This window comes from Sus scrofa, chromosome 6, assembly GCF_054392235.1.
Source record: "Sus scrofa isolate SSC_HxYL_T2T_F1_AM1 chromosome 6, Sscrofa_HxYL_maternal_Yorkshire_Landrace_v2.0, whole genome shotgun sequence".
Classification (NCBI taxonomy): Eukaryota; Metazoa; Chordata; class Mammalia; order Artiodactyla; family Suidae; genus Sus; species Sus scrofa.
In genome coordinates this window covers 158,758,686-158,782,838 of record NC_139388.1, presented here as the reverse complement: position 1 = coordinate 158,782,838, position 24,153 = coordinate 158,758,686, and the positions used below count along the sequence as shown (strand labels likewise).

General features: G+C 44.5%; 1 protein-coding gene across 20 annotated transcripts in view; it reads right to left on the bottom strand.

Annotated features, from left to right (window-relative positions):
* Positions 1-24,153, bottom strand: part of DAB1 (DAB adaptor protein 1) — a 1,225,890-nt gene that overhangs the window by 1,025,056 nt on the left and 176,681 nt on the right. The gene's annotated exons all lie outside the window — the stretch shown is intronic.

Genomic DNA, 24,153 nt, shown 5'->3' with positions numbered 1-24,153 from the left:
CATCATCCTCACGTTATAGTGGTAGAACATGGGGCCTTGAGGGGTGAAGGAATCTTAGCTCAAGGTCACACAGCTGACAAGGATCAGAGTGCAGAGTGGCAGTGTGGATTCAAGTCCAGGAGGTCTGGCTGCAGAGCACAGACCCTTAAACTACCCCATATTGTTCACAAAGAAGGGCCTCCATGACAACCCCACGGGATTGTCAACTAAGATTCCTCTTGCTGGGACTGAGCTGGCTTCCTGGTGTGCTATAGATTATGGAGGAATTGGAGGCTGTGTCAGGGCTGGTGGGGAAAGAATGTTCTGATCATTGGTTTCCCAGAGAGAAACTGAGCAGGAAGATGGCCCTGAGGTCTGGTGGCTGGTGGCTGGCCAGGTACCTCTGCTAACAAACAGACCCTGCCCCACACCGACACTCAGCTGAAGCCATTTAAATGCCCTCATGGTTGGATATTTGGATGGTTGGCAAATAGTAGAAGATACGAATATTCTTTTTTTTTTTTTCTTTTTTTGCTTTTTCAGGGCTGCACCTGTGGCATATGGAAGTTCCCATGCTAGGGGTGAAATCGGAGTTACAGCTGCCAGCCACAGGCACAGCCACAGCCTCACAGGATCCGAGCCGTGTCTGAGAACTACACCACAGTTCATGGCAATACCAGATCACTGACCCACTGCACTAGGCCAGGGATCGAACCTGCATTCTCATGGATACTAGTTGGGTTCATTTACGCTGCACCATGATGGGAATGCCAACAAATATTTATTTTTATTTGCCAAGACTCTTCCTTATTGCCTATCATGAGCCAGGCCAGTTCTGCCCCAGAGCCCAACTGGGGCCCCATCACAGGTGACTGCTGGGCCAAAGAACACAAGGAGTGGGACAAAATTACAGGGACATGGATAAAGAAATGCTGACTTCTTCAATGTCCCTCTGACAAAAACATGTTTGGGCTTCTTACCAACCACCATGTTTATGTTCCTATAGGGCATGCTGAGGTAGGTCCAAATTAAGGATAGTCTTTAAGTGATACCATATTTAATAAATGGAGGCTTTAAAAATGTATCATTTTATTTTTAAAGCTTCAATTATTAAAAAATTCAACAAATATGTATTTGATGACTACAGTGTCCCAAACATTGTGTGAGGTACTAGGAAGCCCAAAATGAATAAGAACACAGCAATGATAACCCCACTTCCCCCCAACAGACAGCAATTACTGGCTTCTACCATGTGTTGGGCCTTCTAGGTACACACCCCAAAGTACACCTACTAAGTGATGGTTCTAGGCTAGCAACATTTGCATGGCACATTGAAACCATACACACAATAGAGGGGGCAGGGAGAAACCCCCTTAGGAAGCGATAGACATTTTAGAGACAGGAGCTAGGAAAGGCTATCCCAGTGGGGACCTAAGTGCAAAGACTAGTCACATGAAACCATAAAAGAGCATAGTCCATAGTTCAAAACGCTTGAAATTCAGAGTTCAAGGAAGGGGAGTTGGGGCTTAAAAGGAAGCCAAGATATTCTAAGAAGCTTAGATTTATCTTGAAGGCATAAGTTACCAATGAGGGATTTTAAAGGAGGAGGAGGAAGGCTTTATTATAATCAGATTTGCATTTCCAAATGAGTGCTCCATCCACCATAGTGTGGAGTGATCAGAAGCAGAAGAAATTGGAAGTAGGCATTCTAAGAGGGAGGGAGTTGTATGCCAACAGCTGAAACGTGGCATGTAACATTGGTTGCAGATTTTGGTGGCAGCGATGGGATGGAATGCAACCGAGCAGGGCCCAGTGGGGCTCCGTGGCACAAAAGCCTTTCTGCATTCCCCACTTCTTGTTTTTAGGAAATGGACCTCCTTCAACCTACATAGCCTTCCCTGAGATCCAAGGGACAGGCTCAGACAGTTGATGATCTGCGAAAGAAGGGGATGCAAAGACAAGGGAGGAACAGTCAAGAAACAATAGTACAGCCCTGGGGCAGGATCCTGGTTCCCTCCCAGGGGGTACACATAAGGATGTAGGCAGATTACACACCTAAGAGAAAACTTACATTCCTTATGCTTCTTTTAGAAATGAATACATTAAAATTGAAGAGCTTAGAGTCCTTCCTTGTCCTTCTCCCTGGCTTAATTATACCTGAAACACCTGTAAGCTCAAGATTAGGCACCCTGAGCACAATTGACTCTGTGTTAAGGATTATTAGCACATGATGTTTTTAGGAACCTTCCTAGATGTTTTAATCTCTGATCAATATGCCCTTATTGCAAGTACTGTGATTCTAGGAAATAACCCAGAAAACAACCATCATGATCATGCTGAGATTTCCTGACCCCAGCTTTAACGACTAAGATCTCCCCAAAGAAAGAAGAATTCATGTTTATCCCAATCCTGATTGCTACCTGAAAACCTGTTTTTCTCCTTCTTACTATAAAACTCCTCGCAGTTCTTCCCAATGGGGGGCACAATCTTTAAGGCCTTAGCCTGCTGTGGCCTCCTTTGCCTGACAAAGCAATGTAAGCTATCTTTTTCTCCTTCACCCCAAACTCTGTCTCCTTGTTTTTATTCAGCACCGGTGGACAGAGCCAAGTTTCAGCCACAGTGTTATCCATCAAACCCAATACAAAGGAGTGTATAATGGAAATGTGTACAGATCAGATGTCCCAACAACACATCCTAGAAATAATGGACCACTCTAGCATTCATAGCCACTGTGTTGCTGTTTCCCAACCGTTAACACGTCAGCAGTAAGAAGGCAAGAGAGAGACCCCAAAGTCTCTGTCCTTTGTGGATAGATCTGGTTAGCAACATTTTCCTCATCTACATATCAATTTCTTTACCAGCATGAAAGGGTTTCACAGAGACAGTGTAAACTGGGGTCCAGGCATTTAATTCAGCATTAGAAAGTGGATTCCCTAAGGTGATATGAAAACAATCTAGATTATATATCTCTTCGATTGCCAGTAGAATTTCAAGGTCAAAAAAGAAAGTTAAAGTGGACAGGAAATACACTACAGCCCAATTTAAACTCCTCAATTTATGGGTCATATATTTATTTGGCTCCTCTGTTCTCATTGCTTGGAATGCCCTTCTAAATGAAGTCATTTGGGAGCTCCCTGGTGGCCTAGTGGGTTAAGGAACTTGTATCACTGCTGTGGCTCAGGACACGGCTCTGGCATGTGTTTGATCCCAGATCCAGGAACTTCCACATGCCTGGGTATGGCCAAAAAATAAAATAAAATAAGCCACCTGATAAAATCCTACTTGTCCATGACATCCTCAAAGACCCTCCCATTCTGAATCCTTTTGACATGTACTAAGTCAATTCCAGCCTCAATTGTCATTTGTATAATTAGGGAGAAGAGCAATACTGACATGTTGAATTATGAGGCTTAGTGATCATATACATAAAGCAATGAGCACAGAACCCAGCACATAGCACTCAAAGTTAGGCTATGATTATTAATAACAAATAATACTAATCTAAATAAATCCATGAGGCTGGTATTATTATTCCCCATAACATGTGAGGATCTGAGGCTCATAGATGTGAAATAACATGGCCAAGGTTATAGCTAATAGAGATACTCGGATTTAAATTCTAGCACATGCCACTGTGGTATATGGAATGATTGGCCAACAGGGACTTGCTATACAGCAGAGGAAACTCTACCCAATATTCTGTGATAATCTATACAGGAAAAGAATCTGAAAAAGAATGGATGTGTATATATGTATAACTGAATCACTCTGTTGTACAGCAGAAATTATGTCAACATCATAAATCGACTATACTTCAATAAAAGTTTAAAAAAAATTTTTTAAAAATTCTGACTCCAAGTCTTTGCTTTTTCTACTTTATAGAGTAGACACACTAATGGAGACATGCAAGTGGAAACTATAAAAGATGTTAAAAATACAAAGCAGGAGCTATCTGGATTCCTAACAATTTATAGGCACTTTTGTTTGGAGCAGGGTTTGGGAGGAGGCGGAATTCTGACAAAGGCTCCCCAGCAGCCAGACCAAGAGCACTGCAGGGAGAGTCTAGGTCAAGGTCAGCAGCAGGACAACACGTGTGCCATTGTGGGGGCCGCCCCACCCCAAGCCCCCACCCCATGATCTGCTGCTGGGCTGCTGGGTGGGCCTCCGTTTCTCATTACCACCCTGCTGAGGGGGTAAGGGCTAATGGGCTGTCAGTCCACGGAGACAGTCTGCAGCTCTGCACGGCATCCAGGCCTGAACCTGTGACCTGAGCTCCTCGTGCAAGGCCATTACCCACCCCTGAGACGGCTGGCATTAAGATTCCCTCATTACCGGCCATGGCCATGCAGATTGTTCCTGGCGATAATGAGGTGGCAAGAGAGGAGACCGTCCTGGGGGAGCTTTGGAGAGCCAAGCTGAGTTCCTAACCTGCCGTTTTAGAAAATTTCTCTCTAAATTGCTGGGAATAATTTTCTCCAGGGAAACTCTGACCCTTCTCTCTTTCTTAGACTATGTGCCAAAAGACACGTAATTCCATCCCCACTCACCCCTTCCTTCCCTCCCGTCTCTGTTTCTCTCTCCATCCCTCCCTGCAGCCTTCTCCTCATTTTTCTCTCTCTTTTTTTTTTATCCTGTGTTCTTTCTTTCTCTCCCCCTTGATTCTTCTATGTCTTATATGACATAATAGCACAAGCTCAGGAACCAGACCCATTGGCGGTTCAAATTCCAGCTCTGCTCCCTGGTAGTCACGGACTGAAGGCATGTTCCTAGCCTTTTGGAGCTTCTATTTTCTTATCTGAAAAGTGAGACTCAGATTCTCAGGATTTGGTGATTATTAGATGAGTTCATTTAGAGGAAGAGGCTTATACAATATGTGGGCAGATAACTAGCACAGAATAAGCGTGGGTACTTTTCTTTATTCAGCAAAGCTTTATTGAGTCAAGTCCTTATTTTGCATGAAGTCCTGTGGCAGATATGGGTGAGAGAACAAGGCTTGGTTTCTTCTCCCAAAGAATTTGCTCATTTCACAAAAAAAAAAAAAAAAAAAATAGGAGTTCCCGTCGTGGTGCAGTGGTTAACGAATCCGACTAGGAACCATGAGGTTGCGGGTTCGATCCCTGCCCTTGCTCAGTGGGTTACCGATCCAGTGTTGCCGTGAGCTGTGGTGTAGGTTGCAGACGCGGCTCGGATCCCGAGTTGCTGTGGCTCTGGTGTAGGCCGGCAGCTACAGCTCCGATTCGACCCCTAGGCTGGGAACCTCTACATGCTATGGGAGCGGCCCAAGAAATGGCAAAAAGACAAAAAAAAAAAAAAAAAAAAAAAAAGAATTTGCTCATTTCAATACTCAAGAAAAGCCAGGGAATTCTGGATTTTTTAAAAATAAAACGAAAATGAAGGTTTGGCTGAGTGCATATCAAATATCCAATGGGATATAACTGATCTTTTTTCTAAAGCCAAGTAGTATGTACATATGCACTGGAATATTAGCCGTAAAAAGAATGAAATAATGCTGTTCACAGCAGCATGGATGCAACTAGAGATACTCATACTAAATGAAGTAAGTCAGAAAGAGAAAGACCATATGATATCATTTATGTATGGGATCTAAAACATGGCACCAATGAACCTAAATACTAGACTCACAGACCTAGAGAACAGACTTGTGGTTGCCTAGGGGAAGGGGAAGGGAATGAGATGGATGGGGAGTTTGGAGTTAATAAACGCAAACTATTACATTTAGAATGGATAAGCAATGAGGTCCTACTGTATAGCACAGGGAACTATCCAATCTCTTGGGATAGATCATGGTGGGAAATAATATGAGACAAAGAATGTGTGTGTGTGTGTGTGTGTGTGTATGATTGGGTCACTTTGCTGTATAGGAGAAATTAGCACAACACTGTACTTTAAAAAAGAAAAAGGAAAAAAAGGAAGATCAAGATTAAAAAAAGGAAGTTGAGAAAACTGGGGTGAAGGACATTCTGGTGACTGAAATGTTTACATGGTCCAAATCACTTACTTAGGCTGAAACCTCGTCCCCACCCCCGACCCACACACAGAACATGTTTGCAGAAGGAATAACTGTTTTTTCTCATTTTTTTTCTAATGATTCTATTTTTTTTTTTTTTTTGTCTTTTTAGGGCCACACCCACAGCATATGGAGATTCCCAGGCTAGGGGTCCAATCAGAGTTACAGCTGTTGGCCATAGCCACAGCCACAGCCACAGCAATGCAGGATCCAAGCTGTATCTGTAACCTACACCACAGCTGATGGCAATGCCAGATCCTTAACCCACTGAGCAAAGCCAGGGATTATACCCGCACCCTCATGGAAACTAGTCAGGTTCGTTAACCACTGAGCCATGATGGGAACTCCTTATTTATTTATTTATGTTTCTAATGTAGGTTCATGAACTACTTTAAATCCCTCTGAAACTAGAAAGAATATGAATAAGGTAACAAACAGTGAAACATCAGAGTTTTATCTGCACTTTTAAAATCACTGGTAAGGTAGGTTGGATGTACCTCTATATGAGCATTCAGCTGTAGGTTGTCAGTACCTCTGTTTTATGATTTTAACTGGCTACAATCCACTTGGTATCTTCTCCATTATTCTGTGAGCTTCTAGAGAACAGAACCTGAGTGTACTTATCTTTGCCTCCTTTGTGCAGAAAGGCAAAGCAGCTCAGATGGAGTAGATGCTGAATAAATGTGTTCCCGCCAGGTGCCAGGCACTGGTGCTGGGGACGAAGAAGTGGGAGGTTCCCAAGGATACACTCTCCGTCCCATGGTGCCTGTCCCCGTGGGCCACTCCCTGGATGAAGGAGACCGATGTGGGGCTAGTGGCCTAGTTCCAACCCTGCACTGTCACTTACTGGCTGTGTGACCTTGGGAAAAGTCACTTTGTCCCTCTGGGTCTTAGTTTCTTTAGCTATAAAATAAGGACATTCTAGATAAGCTCCAAGATTCCCCCTAATTCTTATCATAACATGATATTTATGCAACATATTTATAAGCTGAAAAGTTATATTCATATTTTAGTTACTTGAAACATTTTATTATTCTATGGATTTTACCAAACAGTGCTGTCCAATAGAACTGAAAATAGAGGTATGAATGTGAGGTACACATGTAATCAAAGTTTCCAGTAGCCATGTCTACGTGTGTAAAAAGAATGTAAATGATATCTTTTCTTTAACTGAATATAATCAAATACTATCTTTTTTCTTTTTGTCTTTTTAGGGCTGCATCCAAGGCGTATGGAAATTCCCAGGCTACGGGGTCAAATTGGAGCTATAGCCACTGGCCTACACCACAGCCAAAGCAGCACCAGGTCTGAGCAGCGTCTGCGACCTATACCAAAGCTCATGGCAATGCTGGATCCTTAACCCACTAAGCAAGACCAGGGATCGAACCTGCATCCTCATGGATACTTGTCAGGTTCATTACCACTGTGCCACCACGGGAACTCTGTAAATGCTATCATTTTAACATGTGCCACTAGTTACACCTCATGTACTCAATAGTCAAGTGTGGCTGTGGCTGCCATGCTGGGAAGCCTGGCACCAAGTGTGGTGTGAGGGAAGCTGGCCTTTCTTGCCACTACTGCTGCTGCCGCCTGCTGATGGATGTACAGATGGGTGACATCTCTCAGAGCAGGTGGGATGGTGCAATGAAGCCCCCAGCCTGGGTGTCCTAACTGTTATCACATGTTCAAATCTGAAGATTAGACTGTCAAAGATTGTATCTAGGATGCAGAAAAAAGAAAACATAAATGGCCTGCCCTTTTTCACACTCCTTTCCAATGACAGTGATGCTCAGGGTCACTGAGTAGTCACACTGAAAGACTTTTCAGGGCCTTTTGAGTCATCAGGGAAAGAATTGATTGTCTGGTATATTTTGATTCTTTGCAAACTAGTACTGAAGCATATGACGTATGTTGGGACCTCCTAGTAAGCGGGGCATCTGATTTAAGGGAAACATTGATTTTAGAAAAGTGCGAAGAGCACAGGAAGTCTAACTTGAACTCCAAAATCTCTGCTTAGGAAGGAAGAATAACACTGGCTAGAACTCAGGGCTTTCTTCTTGCCAAACATGAATGATGCACCAGCACCACCACGGTCGCCCTTTAAACCACAAACCTCCAGGTATGGCACTATCACCTCCATTTGACAGATGAAGACATTAAGTCTTACAAAGTTTTGGGGGATGATGGAAGTTCCCGTTGTGGCTAAATGTAAGGAGCCCGACTAATATCCATGAGGACGTGGGTTTGATCCCTGGCCTCACTCAGGAGGTTAAGGATTTGGTGTTACCGTGAGCTGTGGTGTAGGTCGAAGATGCATCTCAGATTCTGTGTTGCTGTGGCTGTGGCGCAGGCAGGCAGCTACATCTCTAATTTGACCCCTAGCCTGGAAATATCCATGTGCCACAAGTGCAGCCCTGAAAAAACAAAAAGCAAAAAGCCCACAAAGTTTGGGGGGATGAGAAGCCAGTCTGTCTGATGATGTAGTTAACCCGTGTTCCCATCTTGGCTTGGTTCTATATCAACTGATCTCCTTTCCCACCATTTTACAATCAAGGTTAAAATATCAATTTTACCATTTTTTAAAATAGATCAAAACATACAGTCTCCATAAAGCGTGAGATGCACAGAATAATTATCCACAAATTTTAGCTGCCTTTGCTCCTTCTATGCCCCTATGAAGAGATAACAGAGCAGATCTTGTCTCTACAATAAAAAAAAAATTCCTCCTGGCTTAAAGACTCCACTGATGGATGCAGAGTATTCTTCCCACTGCTCCCTCCTTCCTCCTAATCTCATGCCATTCATTCTTGGTCCAATCTTTTTGTCTCAGCTACAGAAGGCCTCTCGGATTCCATGTTTCTGCTGGCAGATATGCAGGGGGAGACCAGCTATTTGCAAGCACAGACCACCACCTAAATGAGAAGTATTTACATGCTGTGGGTTGAAAAACCCACAACTCCTGACTGCAATGCAGGAAGGGCTGTCTGCAAGGCCGCTGGTTACAGCTAGACATAAAACCTATTATCAGCTCATTGGCTGTTTGGACATAAAACTGCTTGGTCTCGCAAAGATATTTCCCCACTGAGGGGATAAGTTTAATAAGAACCACAGATGACAGTAAAAAGCACATTTATTTCCTATAACCTACAGAAAGTCTTTATTGCATATAGGATAAATAACAGGCTTCTGTGAATTACTGGTCTGCAATTCCACTGAGGAGGTTTGGGGCATGGAACACAGTGGGGAGAAACCGCTCTTTTAAAAGCCAGGCCCCAGAGCTGAGAAGGCAGAGGAAGGAGATGAGTTTTTTCCTGAGAAAGAGATGACAACCCACTGGCAAGCAATGGTCCAGCACAGCTGTGGTCTCAAGGGCAAGGGCAGTCTTTCTACTCAGCGGCATGTAGCCTGGGGCAAAATCACTAAGCAGTAAAAATATTCTCTTGCCTAAGAAGTATCTGCAAAACATCAACATAACCCATCTTTTTCCTGGTTCCCCACAATCCAATTGGGAAATAAAACAGGGATTACTGTCCCCATTTTACAGATGGGGGGACAACGTTAATGTGAGGTGTCCAAGGCTGCAGATTGTCCTGCTGTGTCCTGCAGAACATGGTCCTCTAAAGAGCAGGGGCTCAGCATGGCTGGCTCCTGTTACCCCTTTGACCTCACTGCACTCAGTTCCCACCAGGCTGCATCCTTGCTGCTTCTCAAATGCTCCCGTGGGCTCTGGCCTCTGTGCCTCCACCCTTGTTCTTCCCTCTGCCTGGAACCAGCCCTCGGGCATCAGAATGTCTTCCTCCCTCAACCCCATTCAGATCTTTGCTTCAATATCACCAGCTCAATGGTGCTTCACACCACCACATTTCAACTTGAACCCCATCCCAAGTATTCCCTCTCTCCCTTTTCTGCTTTATTTTATTCATAGTACTGATCATTCGGCAAGCAATCCATTATCACTATTTGTTTTCTCATTGGCTATTTTCCCCATCAGAATGTAAGCTCCATGAGGGCAGATGGTTTTATTGGCTTTTCTCCCTGCTCCCAGCTAGACTCATAAGGCACACACACTAGATGCTCACAAATGCATGTTGAATGGGTCAATGGACCAGCAAATGAACTTAGTGCTGGACAGAGTCACTGGCCACAGGCCCTCAAAGAGAGGCCCCATCGCAACAATTGCTATTCAGTGATGTTCCCTGTAATAACAGTCATAGTGAATGCTTGCTGAAGATTTATTGCCAGTGCCATGCACTGTGTTAAACACTTAAGCTGTGTTGGTCTGTAGGATCATCTCCATAACCCCATGAGGAGGTAAATGCCCTGAGTCCCACAGCTGGTTGGAGATGGAGCGAGTCAGTGATGTGACTGCAAGCCTATCTCAACACACATCCCATGCTCATTTTCCCTTTTGTTTTCATTGAAGTATCTTGATTTACAATGTTGTATTAGTTTTAGGTGTAAAGCTAAGTGAAATATTTATATATATATATGTGTGTGTGTGTGTATATGTATACACATATTTCGGTGTAAAGCAAAGTGATATATTTATATATGTGTGTGTATATACACATACACATATGCATACTCTTTTTCAGATTACTTTCGCTTATAGGCTATGAAAAATTATTGAATAGAGTTCTCTGTGCTATACAGTAGGTCCTTGTTGGCTATATGATCCAGCAATTCCACTCCTGGGCATATATCTGTACAAAACTCCAATTCAAAAAGATATATGCACCCCTCTGTTCATATAAGCACTATTTACAATAGCTAAGGCAAGGAAACAACCTAAATATCCGTCAGTATATGAATGCATAAAGAAGTTGTAGTATACACACACACACAATGGAATACTACTCTGCCATAAAAAGAGCAAAGTAGTACCATTTGCAGCAACATGGATGGACCTAGACATTATCATATTAAGAGAAGGAAGTCAGAAAGAGAAAGATAAATATCATATGATATTATTATATGTGGAATCTAAAATACAGCACAAAATAACCTATCTATGCAAAAGAAATGACACATGGACATAGAGAACAGACTTGTAGTTGCCAAGCAGGAGAAGGGATGAGGGAAGGATGATTAGGAGTTTGGGATTAGCTGATGCAAACTACTATATATAGAAATGGATAAAACTATAATGGAAAAGAATATGAAAAGTGATGTATGTACACGTATGTATGTGTATATATATGTAACTGAGTAACTTTGCTGTACAGCAGAAATCAATACAACATTGTAAATCAACTATACTGCAATAAAATAATTAAAAAAAAACAATTTCTACGCAGATTCTCAGAATACAACTCCTTGCAAATGTAACTTGCTGAGTTAAAATGGGGTCAGACTGGATTAGGGTGGGCCCTAAGCCAATGACCAGTGTCCTTATAAGAAGAGAAAACAGAGACACACGCAGAAGGCAGCCAGTCAGGTGAAGACAGGGGCAGAACCTGGAGGGATGCAGCCACGATCTAAAGAAGGCCCAGGATTTCTGGCCACCATCAGAAGTGGAAGAGGCAAGGAAGGATTCTTCCCCAAAATCTTCAGAGAAAGCATGGCCCTGCTAACACCTTGATTTCAGACTTGGAATTTTTAGAAGTGTTTCTCTTGTTTTAAGCCACTTGGTTTGTGGCATTCTGTCACCACAGCCCTAGGAAATTGGATTACCCACCAACTACTTGCAGTCACTAGCCTGAACTTTAAGTTCAGTGGACACATGCTTTCTAGCTCCAGGTCTTTGTAGGTATTGATATCCCCTCTTCTTAGGAGCATCCTCTCCTCTGATCTCCACTTGGCCACCTGTGTGTTCATTTCCTCCATCATGCATCTATGAGGTCGTCCCTGACCCTCCAGGTCCAGCTTGGGGAAACCCCTCCCCAGAGTTACATGATGCCCCGAATCTTTGCTGTCACCTATCACATCACAGGACAGTTACGTAGCTGGCTGTCCATCCTCTGCAAGATTTGTCAAGATGATAGGATCCAGTCTCTTACTCTACATTGTATTCATGGTACACAGCATGTTTTCATGCTGACTAATGCTCACTGAGGGCTTCCTAATGCTCTACAATGTGCTAAGCGCTTTATTTGTGCTAATTCATTCACTCCTCCTTGCTACCTTATGACGTAGGTACCACTGTTTTCCCTATTTTACAGTTGGCCACGATGGAACGCATGGGCTGAGAGAACCAGGGGCCCATCTGCATTATTCCTGGCATTCTTCCAGTTGTACTTTGCAATTCCACCAGCAAACCCCACCATATGATTTCAGTATCCAAGTGCAAATCCATCTTTGCCTTAAACTCATTTATGCCGCCCGCTTCCACTATATCACCCATGCTTGACTGCTGCATGGTGCAATAACTCTCTGCCGGCCTCCAAACGGTTTTCCCAGTAATCAAGGAGGCGCAATTGATTCAAAGTGTTAATATTTGCTCAGCTCTGAGACCATCCGGAGGCCTCATCATTCATAGCAATGCCACCCGCTGGAGCTCCAGCAGAGCGGGACTCTCACGGGTTGCTGCCTGAACCAGGGATGGGAGACGCCCAGTCTCATCATGTAAAGATGTGCTCCCTCTCCCCTAACCTGGGCTTTCCAGCATACAGATGAGAAGTGCATTAAAGTAACATAAGTGGAACCTGGATACCTGTGCAAGCTACTGAATCCTGGAGTTCCTGATTCCTCATTCATTTATTCTACTGTCATATATTAAATATGTACCCTGCACCAGGCATTCCGCTAGATGCTAGGAACTTAACACAACACAAAAGGAAGGAGTCATCTTATCATCTTCTTCTCCGCTAGGACCACACCTGCCACTGGATGACCATCTGCTCGACTTCAGTTCCTTTAAGACAACTGGACAGACTCAGAGAGGCATGTGAAGAACTTACAAGGGCCATTTGTTGTCAAAATTTCCACCCCACCTACTTGCTCCAAACACAACCCTGTCTCATCCTGCCTCCTTCACTCCATCCTGTCTCTTTGCATAAATTGCTCTTTCAGGATCCTCTTCTTTCTTCCCTGGGCTGTTCATTGCCATCATACCTCCTCCAGAAGTATCACAGTAGAGTGGGTGTGAGCATAAATGCTGGAGGCAAGTGGCCTGGGTTGAATCCAGCTCTGCTACATTCTATCTGTATCATTATAGGGAAGCCCCGGAAAACCCAGATGCCTATTTTTTTATCCATAAAATGATGATGAGAATGACAGCAACTACCACTCTGGAGGGTTATTGAGACAACTGAATGACTTACCAGGGAAAGTGCTTAAAATAGTGCCTGATGCAGAGTAGTCACTCAATAGACATGATCTTATTCTATTATCAATATTTTTATCGGGAGTTCCTGTTGTGGCGCAGTGGTTAACGAATCCGACTAGGAACCATGAGGTTGCGGGTTCGGTCCCTGCCCTTGCTCAGTGGGTTAATGATCCGGCGTTGCCCTGAGCTGTGGTGTAGGTTGCAGACACGGTTCAGATCCTGCGTTGCTGCGGCTCTGGCATAGGCGTAGGCCGGTGGCTACAGCTCCGATTAGACCCCTAGCCTGGGAACCTCCATATGCCGCAGAGCGGCCCAAAGTTATAGCAAAAAGACAAAAAAAAAAAAAAAATTTTTTTATCATCTGATTGATGCTGGGTACACACATGAAAGCACCACTGTAAATCTATCATCTCCTTTTATTTATATATGCATTTATTTACTTGTTTTAACAAATATCTATCAGTCAGGCACTAAGCCTTGCATTATGAGAGTAACAGAAACAAATAAGACACAGTCCTTGCCTTCAAGGAGCACACAGTCTAAAGGGCAGACAAGCAAGGAAGAATGACTGATCGCCAGGGTCTAAAGTGCAGTCCTTCCATGTTTATCATTTTTCATCCTCCAAACAACCTAGTGGAACAGGCCCTCCCTACCATCATCCCATTTCACAGATGAAGAAATGGAGTTAGGAGTTCCCGTTTCAGCTCAGTGGATAACAACTCAATGCTGTCTCTGTGAGGATGTGGGTTCAATCCCTGGCCTCGTTCGTTGGGTTGAGGATCTGGTACTGCCACAAGCTACAGCGTAGGTTGCAGACGGACGGCTCAGATCCAGTGTCGCTGTGGCTGTGGTGTAGGTTGGCAGCTGCAACTCCAATTCAGCTCCTAGCCCAGGAACTTCCATATGCTGCAGGTGTGGTCATAAAAAGAAAAAAAAATTATTTTAAATTTTCTTATAAAAAGAAAAGAAAGAAATGGAGTCAGAGTGAGACGAGGCAATTTCTCCAAGGCTACATAGCAAGGAAGTGGTAGAAAGAGAACCAAACCCAGGTAGTCTGCTCCAGAGCTGATGCTGGAATTCTCTAGGCTATGCTGCTATCCAATGCTGAGAAGTGTGATGGGAAAACTTGCTGGGAGAGTCTGGGAAGGCTTCACTCAGGAGCTGGGTATTTGACATGAGAAAGGTTTGTTCATGCAGTGCAGGGAACCTACGCCAGGGGAGTGAAAAGGCTGAGGAATGACATTCGTGGGAAGTGAGTTAGCTAGGGATGGCAGAAGCTGGCCTCTGTGTGCTGGGGGACAGTGACAGTGGGTGGGGGGAGCGTGGGCTTGGAGTTCAAGTGTGGTGGAGTCTAAGTCAAGGAGTCTGGACTTTTTCTTGCAGCCATCTGGAATTTAGGAAGAAAACCAACAATTCAAACTGTCTCCTGGAGGCTGCTGAGTTCTTGCTCCATCCTCTGTCGGCCCCTCTAAGCTGAGGAATAGCTAGGTTCATGCCCCTGCTTCTCTATATCATGGTCTATGTTGCAGAGAAAAAGCCATTGAGATTTGTCATGTAGACAGACCAGTTTTAACCCTAGGTTTCCTTCTCCCCCTCTTCATCCTTCTGTGCCCCTTTTCTCCCCTGGGCAGAGAGGGAGTGGGGAGTACTGCCTTGAGGAGGAGATGGGGAGGAGGGCAAAGTGAGAAAGTGCAGGTGCCCAGGCAGGGATATAACTTCCTCCTGAGGGTTCTTCCTCGCTGCCCTGCCCAGCCACTAGGTAGCTTGGGTGTGGGGGTCCGTGGACTGCCAACAGGAATGCTGGCCTTGGGTTTTATAGGTGCACACAAGTGCTGGCGTAGCCTGCCAGCTCTCGGTTGCCTGGGCCAGGAGCCATGGGCTGTTAGACAAAAGGCAACATTAGCCTGAGTGGCTTCTCCTGATTACTTTGCTCGCACGCCCCCACCTGCCATGACATCACATTCCTGTGTGGGGCATCTGGTTCCTCAGCAGGGGGAGAGGCCACATTCTAATTGCAGGAGGCCACTGTTTGTGGAAGCCAGCCAAACCCAGGGCTGTCTGCCTCCCTGCTGCCTCCTCCAGTGCTGCCAGCAAGAAGGAAGAGTAAGAAGGATGGGCTCCTGATCCTTGATGACTCCGTCTCCTTCCTTAGGCAGGGCAGAGCACTGGAAGTGGCTGGCAGAAGAGGATGCTCAGGCTCTGAGATGAGCCCAGAACATCCTCACTGGCCCCTCCCCTTCACATGCCTGGATGTGACATTCCGGGGTGTGGAGGATGAGCACAGTGACAAATACACAGGTTTTGGCATGAAACAGACATGGATCTGAGCACAAGCTGTGCAACCTCAAGCAAGTTGCTTAGACTCTCTGTACTTGTTTCCCAGGGCTTCACAACAAGGTGCAGCAAACCAGGGGCCCTAAACAGCAACATTCATTGTTTCATGGTTTTTAAGGCTAGAAATCCTAGATCTGGATGCTGGTGGGGTTGGTTCCTTCTGAGGGCTATGAGGGTGTGGGGGTGACTCTGCTCCATGCCTCTCTTCCAGCTCCTGGTGGTTTGCAGGCAATCTCTAGTGTTCCTTGGCATATAGAAGCATCACTCTGGACTCTGCCATCATCTTCATATGGCAGAGTGTGTGTGTGTGTGTGTGTGTGTGTGTGTGTGTGTGTGTCCAATTGTCCCCTTTCTACAAGGATACCAGTCACAATGGTTTGGTTTAGGGTTCATCCTAATGATCTCATCTTAACTAACTACACTGGGAACCCTGCTCCTAAATAAGGTCATATTCTAAGACCCTAGAGACTCAATGTATGAATTTGGAGGTGGAGGGGACAGTTCAACCCATAACTCCTGAAGCCATTTCCTTTTCCATGGAGTGAGGACAATAGCCCGCCACATGGCGCTCTGTGACAGTTAAGTGAGGTAGGGATGGGAAGTGCCTGATAAAGAGTCGTCAGGAATCAGTCAATGTGATTTTCTTTCCCCCAATTGGACAGAGAATGCTCCTCCCCGTAGCTAACCTGCTCTCCGTAAATTAACTAAATTTAGTATCCTGACATGCCCCTAGAAGGAATTTAAAAACCATTTAATCTAACTTTCATTTCAAATAGTGAGGAAACTGAGGCTCACAAAAGGAAAATCGTTGTGCTGATTTAATGACTAGCCTTGGGCTCAAACTAATTTTTCTCCTTAGAATAAGAAGCCATCTCATCCAGGGAAACATTCGCTATATTAAAATATCCTATTTATAGCTCCTCACGTCCTTGTAATAACACTAAAAATGTGTCTCATGTCACACAAGTTGTCCTTCTCAAACCTCTTCCATAGCCAATACCTTGTCCAAGCTTTAATACAACACAGCAGAATAACCCAGAGCAGGGATAACTCGTCACACTGGATGGATTGGGAAACGGAGGCTCAACTCGCTCTAGACAGAGTTGTTAAAGGTCACAGGTCTGATCAACGAGGAGGTGAGCATGAGAGCTCAACTCTTACTACTTCTGGTCCAGGGCTTTCTCCTCTACTGCATGATATCCGTGTAGCTCAGTGACTTTCTATTGGGAGAATCCAGAGCTTCCATCGTAGCTCAATGGAAATGAATCTGACTAGTATCCATGAGGACACAGGTTCAATCCCTAGCCTTGCTCAGTGGGTTAAGGATCTGGCACTGCTGTGAGCTGTGGTACAGGTCATAGACATGGTTAGGATCCTGCATTGCTGCGGCTATGGTGTAGGCCAGCGACTACAGCTCCAATTCAACCCCTAGCCTGGGAACCTCCACATGTCGCAGGTGTGGCCCTAAAAATAAATAAATAAATAAATAAATAAATAAATAAGAGAGAGAGAATCCTAAGCAATTCAGGGAGGGCTTCTACCTCCATGATTCCAGCAGCCTCTGGCTGATCTCCATGCCTCCAAGACCTCCCACACAGTTGTTCCAGAGTTCTTTTTGGAAACATCCATCTTTCATTTGTACCACTCTGCTGCTCAATGAGATCCAAAGACACAAAGCTAGCACATGGGAAAATACACCAGGGTCTCCCCGTCCTGTCCCTAGTGCAGACTGGAAATACTCTGGTTCCAGGAATCCCAGCCTCAATGCATGGTCATATAACACTTACGACAGAGGGCCTGCTGGGCCCCCAGGTGGCCTTCTGTTCTGAGAAGGTCTCTCAGTCCTTTGCAACTTATAACCACAAGAGGAGTAGAAACCATGCTTTGTGCTTACTCTGCCACGGATAGACCCAGAAGAACATGTATCAGCACCTGGGTGAGCCAATTGCAAGAAATGTCAGGAACACACACAAAAAGAGACAGCTGCACGTGGGCCTGGGTGAGCATAGAACTAAAAGTCAGAGAAAGTTAGAATCCAATAGCTTTCATATATGAGCTCATGTCCTCTATTTTGGGATTAACTGGTTGGTCCATACACCACATCAATGGTCCATATGCACAAAGCACCAATGGAGGGAGTACCATGTGCTGGGCCCTGTGCTCGGCACTGTCTAGCAGTCAGCTGGACAACGCAGTCCCGACACTAAGGCAGACTCTGTTCCTCGACAGCAGAATATCCGAAGAGGCCCATAACCGGAACTGTCTTAGGGATAGAAAAGAACAAACTAATTAGAAAGTAAGGCAAGCAGCAGAGACTTCTGGCTGCTCTGAGGTTGTCATGCCGTAAATAAGAGCACGTTGAAATGGCTTGGGGGTCCAATAACTAAGAAAGGGTTCAAGTCATCCTGTCACGTGGTGGAGGGGGAGGAATGACGCCTTTATAGCGACTGAAAACTAACCTCATCCCAGGAAAAAAAAAATCAGGAAATATTCCATGGGAGCCAGGCACACACAATCACCTTTCAGAGTGCCCTCTCTAGACAGGTAGCACTGTCATCTAAGGCCAAGTGTAAAGCCCAGAGCCCCACATTGAGCCTGCACTCAGCCCATGGGAGCCACTATTGAAGGTCTGTCTAGGAACCAGAGACCTTGAAGTCAAAATTTTTGTCAAGCCCACTACCAGTTAGAGATTTCAGCAGCTTTAGTGTCCATCTGTGAAATGGGTATATTCACAAAAATACTTTGAGAGCCCAACTATGTGGGCTCTGTGCTTTCCCTGCATTATCTCATTGAGTACACAAGGTAATATGATGAACAGAGTCCAAAGTTATGATGATATTTCACACTTGGAATATGACACACAAAAGGCTCAAGCAAGTTGCTATTTCCACAGCTACTAAGTGGAAGAGATGATGGGTGCCCCAGAGCCTGAGATCTTAACACATTTGATAATAATAAGTGCTTCCCAGTGATGAAGTGAGGAATAAATGACACTGCATACATGAAAGCATTTTTCAAAAATCACCAAGTATTACATACATATGAGGGGGTTGATTATTTCTTCCCTCCCTGGGCATGAATAGACTTCCAATAAGCCCAGAAAATTCCATTTCAAATCCTCCTCTCCCTTTATTCTTCAACTGTTACAGCAAAATGAGGGCCTGGGGATTTGGGGAAACCGTCAGAAGCCAAGGAACAAGCTATAGAGATATGAGATGGGAGAGAAAGAAGCTTGGGGCCTCATTGTACACACAATTTGCAAGCTGATGTGCAGACTATTTGCTGGGACCAATTACTCTCATCTTAATTAATGAACACACAAGCCACAATCTGTCTGAGAAATGCAAAAAAAATATGGCACGCGTTTGGAAGTTGCAAGTGTGCCAGCCCCTGGATCTGGAAGCACCTTCCCTGAACTGTTGGACCGACGGGGAGTCGCCATGGAGACCATATTAGAAAACTGAGATGACACTGGAATTTGGTTTAAACCACCTCTCTCAAATGCCCGTATGAAGAGTTTGCCATGTGGCTGGCCCTGGTCCAGGCAGGGTAGCATTCTCAGAGTAAAGGGAAGCCACTCTCTGTCCTTGAAGGCTGGGATGGAAGGAAGGCTCACCAGCATTATTTTGTACCTCTTGTATGCTCAACACATGCCTGGCCTGCAGGGGCCTCCAGGGCTGAGGCCGAGGACACAGCCTGGCTTTGCTGTGATACAGCTCATGCCAACAGATATATTTAAAAAAAATTTTAGAGTATAGTTAATTTACAGTGTTCCTTCAATTCCTGACCCAGTTTTACATACACACACACACACACACACACACACATATAACATACATATATACACACACACACATATATATAATATATATACACATATATATTTTTTTCTCATACTATCTTCCATCATGTTCTACGCCAACAGAGTGGACATAGTTCCCTGTGCTCTAGAGTAGGACCGCATTGCTTATCTATTCTAAACGTAATAGTTTGCATCTACCAATTCCAAACTCCCCATCCATCCCACTCCCTCCCCCCTCCCTCTTGGCAACCACATGTCTGCTCTCCATGCCCTTGGTCTGTTTCTGTGTTGTAGATAGGATCATTTGTGCCATGTTTTAGATTCCACATTTAAGTGATAATTTATTGAGTGCTTACTCGGAGCTGGGCACTATGCTCACTAAGCAATTTCCATGTGTTATCTCATTTAGTCCTTACAGCAACCCCTGAATGAACTGACTCTTTACTGCTAAGAAGTGTTGAACACTTACTCTGTGCTATGCATTCTGTAGCCCCAACATTTTAAAGCTTGTGTAAGGTCACTGGCTGGTAAGCGTCATCATCTGGATTTGAAGTCAGGAAGTTTAGCTTCAAATGATGAGTAAACTTAGCTATGATATTATACCAAATTTATTTACCTGATCTTCGTTGATTGCCTTTGAGGCAGACAAGAATCTTATATTTTAGGAAAGGGAATCAGGGGTCAGGGAAACAGATAAGCAAATCCAGTTGATGACAGATGCTGTTCATGCTATAAAGAAATTGTACTGGGTGAGAGTGGGGTGAGGTGGTCTCTGTGAGTGGGCAGGGCCATAGGATGGTGGGCCCGCTTGAGGCTGGCCCTGAGACCGGGGAGCGTGCAGGATGTTACAATGTCCAGTGCCTCTGAGTTCCATACCTGGGGAGGAGGGACAGAAAGCAGATGTCCCTAGAGGAAGACATCAAGCCGGGATGCAACCCCAAGGCCAACCTCGGCCAAACCCAGGGGAGTGCTCAAGCTGGAACCACCATGCAGAGCTGTTTGATTTGGGACTTTATTTCTCCATACAAGTCACTGGAAGGGTGCAGTCCAGGGAAGAATCTCACCTTGGACAAGGCAGCTCTCTGCAGCTGAGCCATCCCAGGAGGGCTCAGCCAGCCAAAACTGCCTTCCCACCGCAGTCCCAGCAGCTGAGCCAACACACCGCTCCTTAAAAGGGGACCTGGGTGGTCTCTCACAGTGTCCCCCACAGGCGGTAAGGCAAGGGCCTCTCCTGAATCAGATGGACTACAGAAGTGACCAGAAAAGCCAAAAGCCACCCAAGCAGGGGACATGCTCTTCTAATAGGGGAGAAAAGGCAGATCCTGAACACGATACATGGGAGATATATGGGAGATGCTGTGAGACAGTAAGAAAAGTACACCTGCAACCGCTGTTTTAAACAGCCACGAGAGGGGTTAGACACCTACCTACCCGTGAGCTGGGGAGGCATTCAGAGGGACCTGTGATGCTTGGTTGCGAAGTCAGACTCATTTGTTAGGCTTAAAACTCTCATCAAGATTTTCTCTTTGTCTTTAATTTTGGTCAGTTTGATTAATATGTGTTCCTCCTTGGGTGTATTTTGTATGGTACTCGTTGTGCTTCCTGGATTTGAGTGAGTGATTCCTTTCCCATATTGGGGAAGTTTTCGGCTATTATCTCTTGGAATATTTTTTCTGTTTTCTTCTCTCTCTCTTCTCCTTCTGGCACCCCTATAATACGGATGTTGGAGCATTTCACGTTGTCCCAGAGTTCTCTGAGACTCTCTTCATTTGTTTTCAATCTTTTTTCTCTTTTCTATTCTGCATCCGTAATTTCTTCTAATCTGTCCTCCACCTTGCTTATTCGTTCTTCTGCCTCCTGTATTCTGCTGTTAGCTGCTTCTAGTGAGTTTTTTATTTCAGTTATTGTATTTTGCATCTCTTCTTATTTAAGTTTGATATCTTGTATCTCTTTGGTCAGTGTTTCCTCTAAGTTATCCATCTTTGCCTCCCGTTTATTTCCAATGTCTTGCATCTTCTTCAGCATCAACAATCTAACGACTTTTTCCTGGAGGCTGAGAATCTCCTCATGGCTTAGCTGTTTTTCTGGGTTTTTTTCTTTCTCCCTCATCTGAGTTATAGTTCTCTGTCTTTTCATTTTTATAGGTTTTTGGTGTGGTGACCTTTTTACAGATAATAGAGTTGTAGCCTCTCTTACTTCTGATGTCTGCCCCCCTGTGGCTGAAGTCAGTATGGGGGCTTGGTGTAGGCTTCCTGATGGAAGGAGCTGATGCCTGCCCCCTGGTAGGAGGAGCCGATTCTAATCCCTCTGGTGGGTGAGGCTTAATCTCTGGATGGGATTAGAGGCACTGTGTGCCTGAGGGGTCTTTAGGTAGCCTGTTTACTGAGGGGTGGGGCTGTGATCCCACCTGGGTTGTTGTTTGCCCTGGGGATTCTCAGCGGCTGGCTGACGGGTGGGGCCAGATTTTCCCAAAGTGGCCACCTCCAGAGAAAGGCACTGCTGCTGAATATTCCTGAGAGCTTTGCTTTCAATGTCCTTCCCTCACAACAAGCCACATTCACCCCTGTTTTCCCAGGATGTCCTCTAAGAACTGCGGTCAGGCTTGACCCAGATTCCCTTGGAGACTTTGCTCTGCCCTGGGACTCAGTGCACGTGAAAGTCTGTGTGTGCCTTTTAAGAATGGGGTCTGTTTGGAAGTACAAAAGACCCAGAATAGCCAAAGACATCCTGAAAAAGAAAAATGGAGCTGGAGGAATCAGGCTCCTGGACTTCAGACTATACTACAAAGCAACAGTCGTCAAAACTGCATGGTACTGGCACAAAGACAGACATATAGATCAATGGAACAGGATAGAAAGCCCAGAATTAAACCCATGCACTTACAGCCAACTAATCTATGACAAAGGAAGCAAGACTATACAATGGAGAAAGGACAGCTTGTTCAATAAGTGGTGCTGGGAAAACTGGACAGCCACATGGAAAAGAATGAAATTAGAACACTCCCTAACACCATACACAAAAATAAACTCCAAATGGATTAAAGACCTAGATATAAGACCAGACACTATCAAACTCCTAGAGGAAAACATAGGCCAAACACTCTCTGACATAAACGACAGCAACATCTTCTCAGATCCACCTATCAGAGTATTGACAATAAAAAGAAAATTAAACAAATGGGACCTAATCAAACTTAAAAGTTTCTGCACAGCAAAGGAAACCCTAAACAACACAAAAAGATAACCCACAGAATGGGAGAACATCTTTGCAAATGAATCGACTGACAAGGGATTCATCTCCAAAATTTATAAACACCTTCTGCAGCTCCATACCAAAAAAACAAACAACCCCATCCAAAAATGGGTGGAAGATCTAAACAGACAGTTCTCCAAAGAAGACATACAGATGGCCGAGAAACACATGAAAAGATGTTCAGCATCACTCATTATTAGAGAAATGCAAATCAAAACCACAATGAGGTACCACCTTACACCAACCAGAATGGCCATCATCAAAAAGTCTACAAACAATAAGTGCTGGGGAGGGTGTGGAGAAAAAGGAACCCTAGTACACTGTTGGTGGGGTTGTAAATTGGTGAAACCACTGTGGAAAGGAGTATGGAGATTCCTCATGAAACTAAACATAGAACTACCATTTGATCCAGCAATCCCACTCCTGGGCATCTATCCAGAGAAAACCACGACTTGCAAAGACACATGTACTCCAGTGTTCACTGCAGCACTATTTACAATAGCCAAGACATGGAAACAACCTAAATGTCCATCAATGGAGGAGTGGATCCAAAAGATGTGGTACATATACGCAATGGAATAGTACTCAGCCATCAAAAAGAACGAAATACCAGCATTTTTAGCAACGTGGATGGACCTAGAAACTATCATGCTAAGTGAAGTCAGCCATACAATGAGACACCAACATCAAATGCTTTCACTAACGTGTGGAATCTGAAAAAATGGACAGTCTGAACTTCTTTGCAGAACAGATGCTGACTCACAAACATTGAAAAACTTACGGTCTCCGGAGGAGACAGTTTTGGGGGTGGGGGGATGTACTTGGGCTGTGGGATGGAAATCCTGTGAAATCAGATTGTTATGATCATTATACAACTACAGATGTGATAAATTCATTTGAGTAATAAAAAAAATGAAAAAAAAAAAAACAAAAAACTCTCATCAACTATTGTTTGTTGGGAGTTCCCTTCATGGCTCAGCCGTTAACAATCCCAACTAGGATCCAAGAGGATACAGGTACACTCCCTGGCCTCACTCAGTGGGCAGGATCAGGTGTTACTGTGAGCTGTGGTACATGCTGCAAACTCGGCTCAGATCACGTGTTGCTGTGGCTGTGGCATAGGCCGGCGGCTACAGCTCTGATTTGACCCCTAGCCTGGGAACTTCCATATGCTGAAGGAGTGCCCTAAAAAGCAAAAAACAAGCAAACAAACAAAAAAAACCCAAACTATGGTTTTTTAATGTTATCACAATCTTATGGATATAATCCACCATGGTTGCTTTCAATCAAAAGTGTGTGCAGCCATTACAAATAATAATGATTACAAAATAGCATTTGGTATATGCCAGCCCTGTTCTAGGTGCTTTGTATACATTAATTCACATACTCTCACAATGTAAAGTAGGTATTATTTTACGGATGAGGAAACTGAGGCACAAAGAGATTAGTAACTTGGCTAAGGTTGTGTAACTAGAAAGAAGTAGAGCCAGA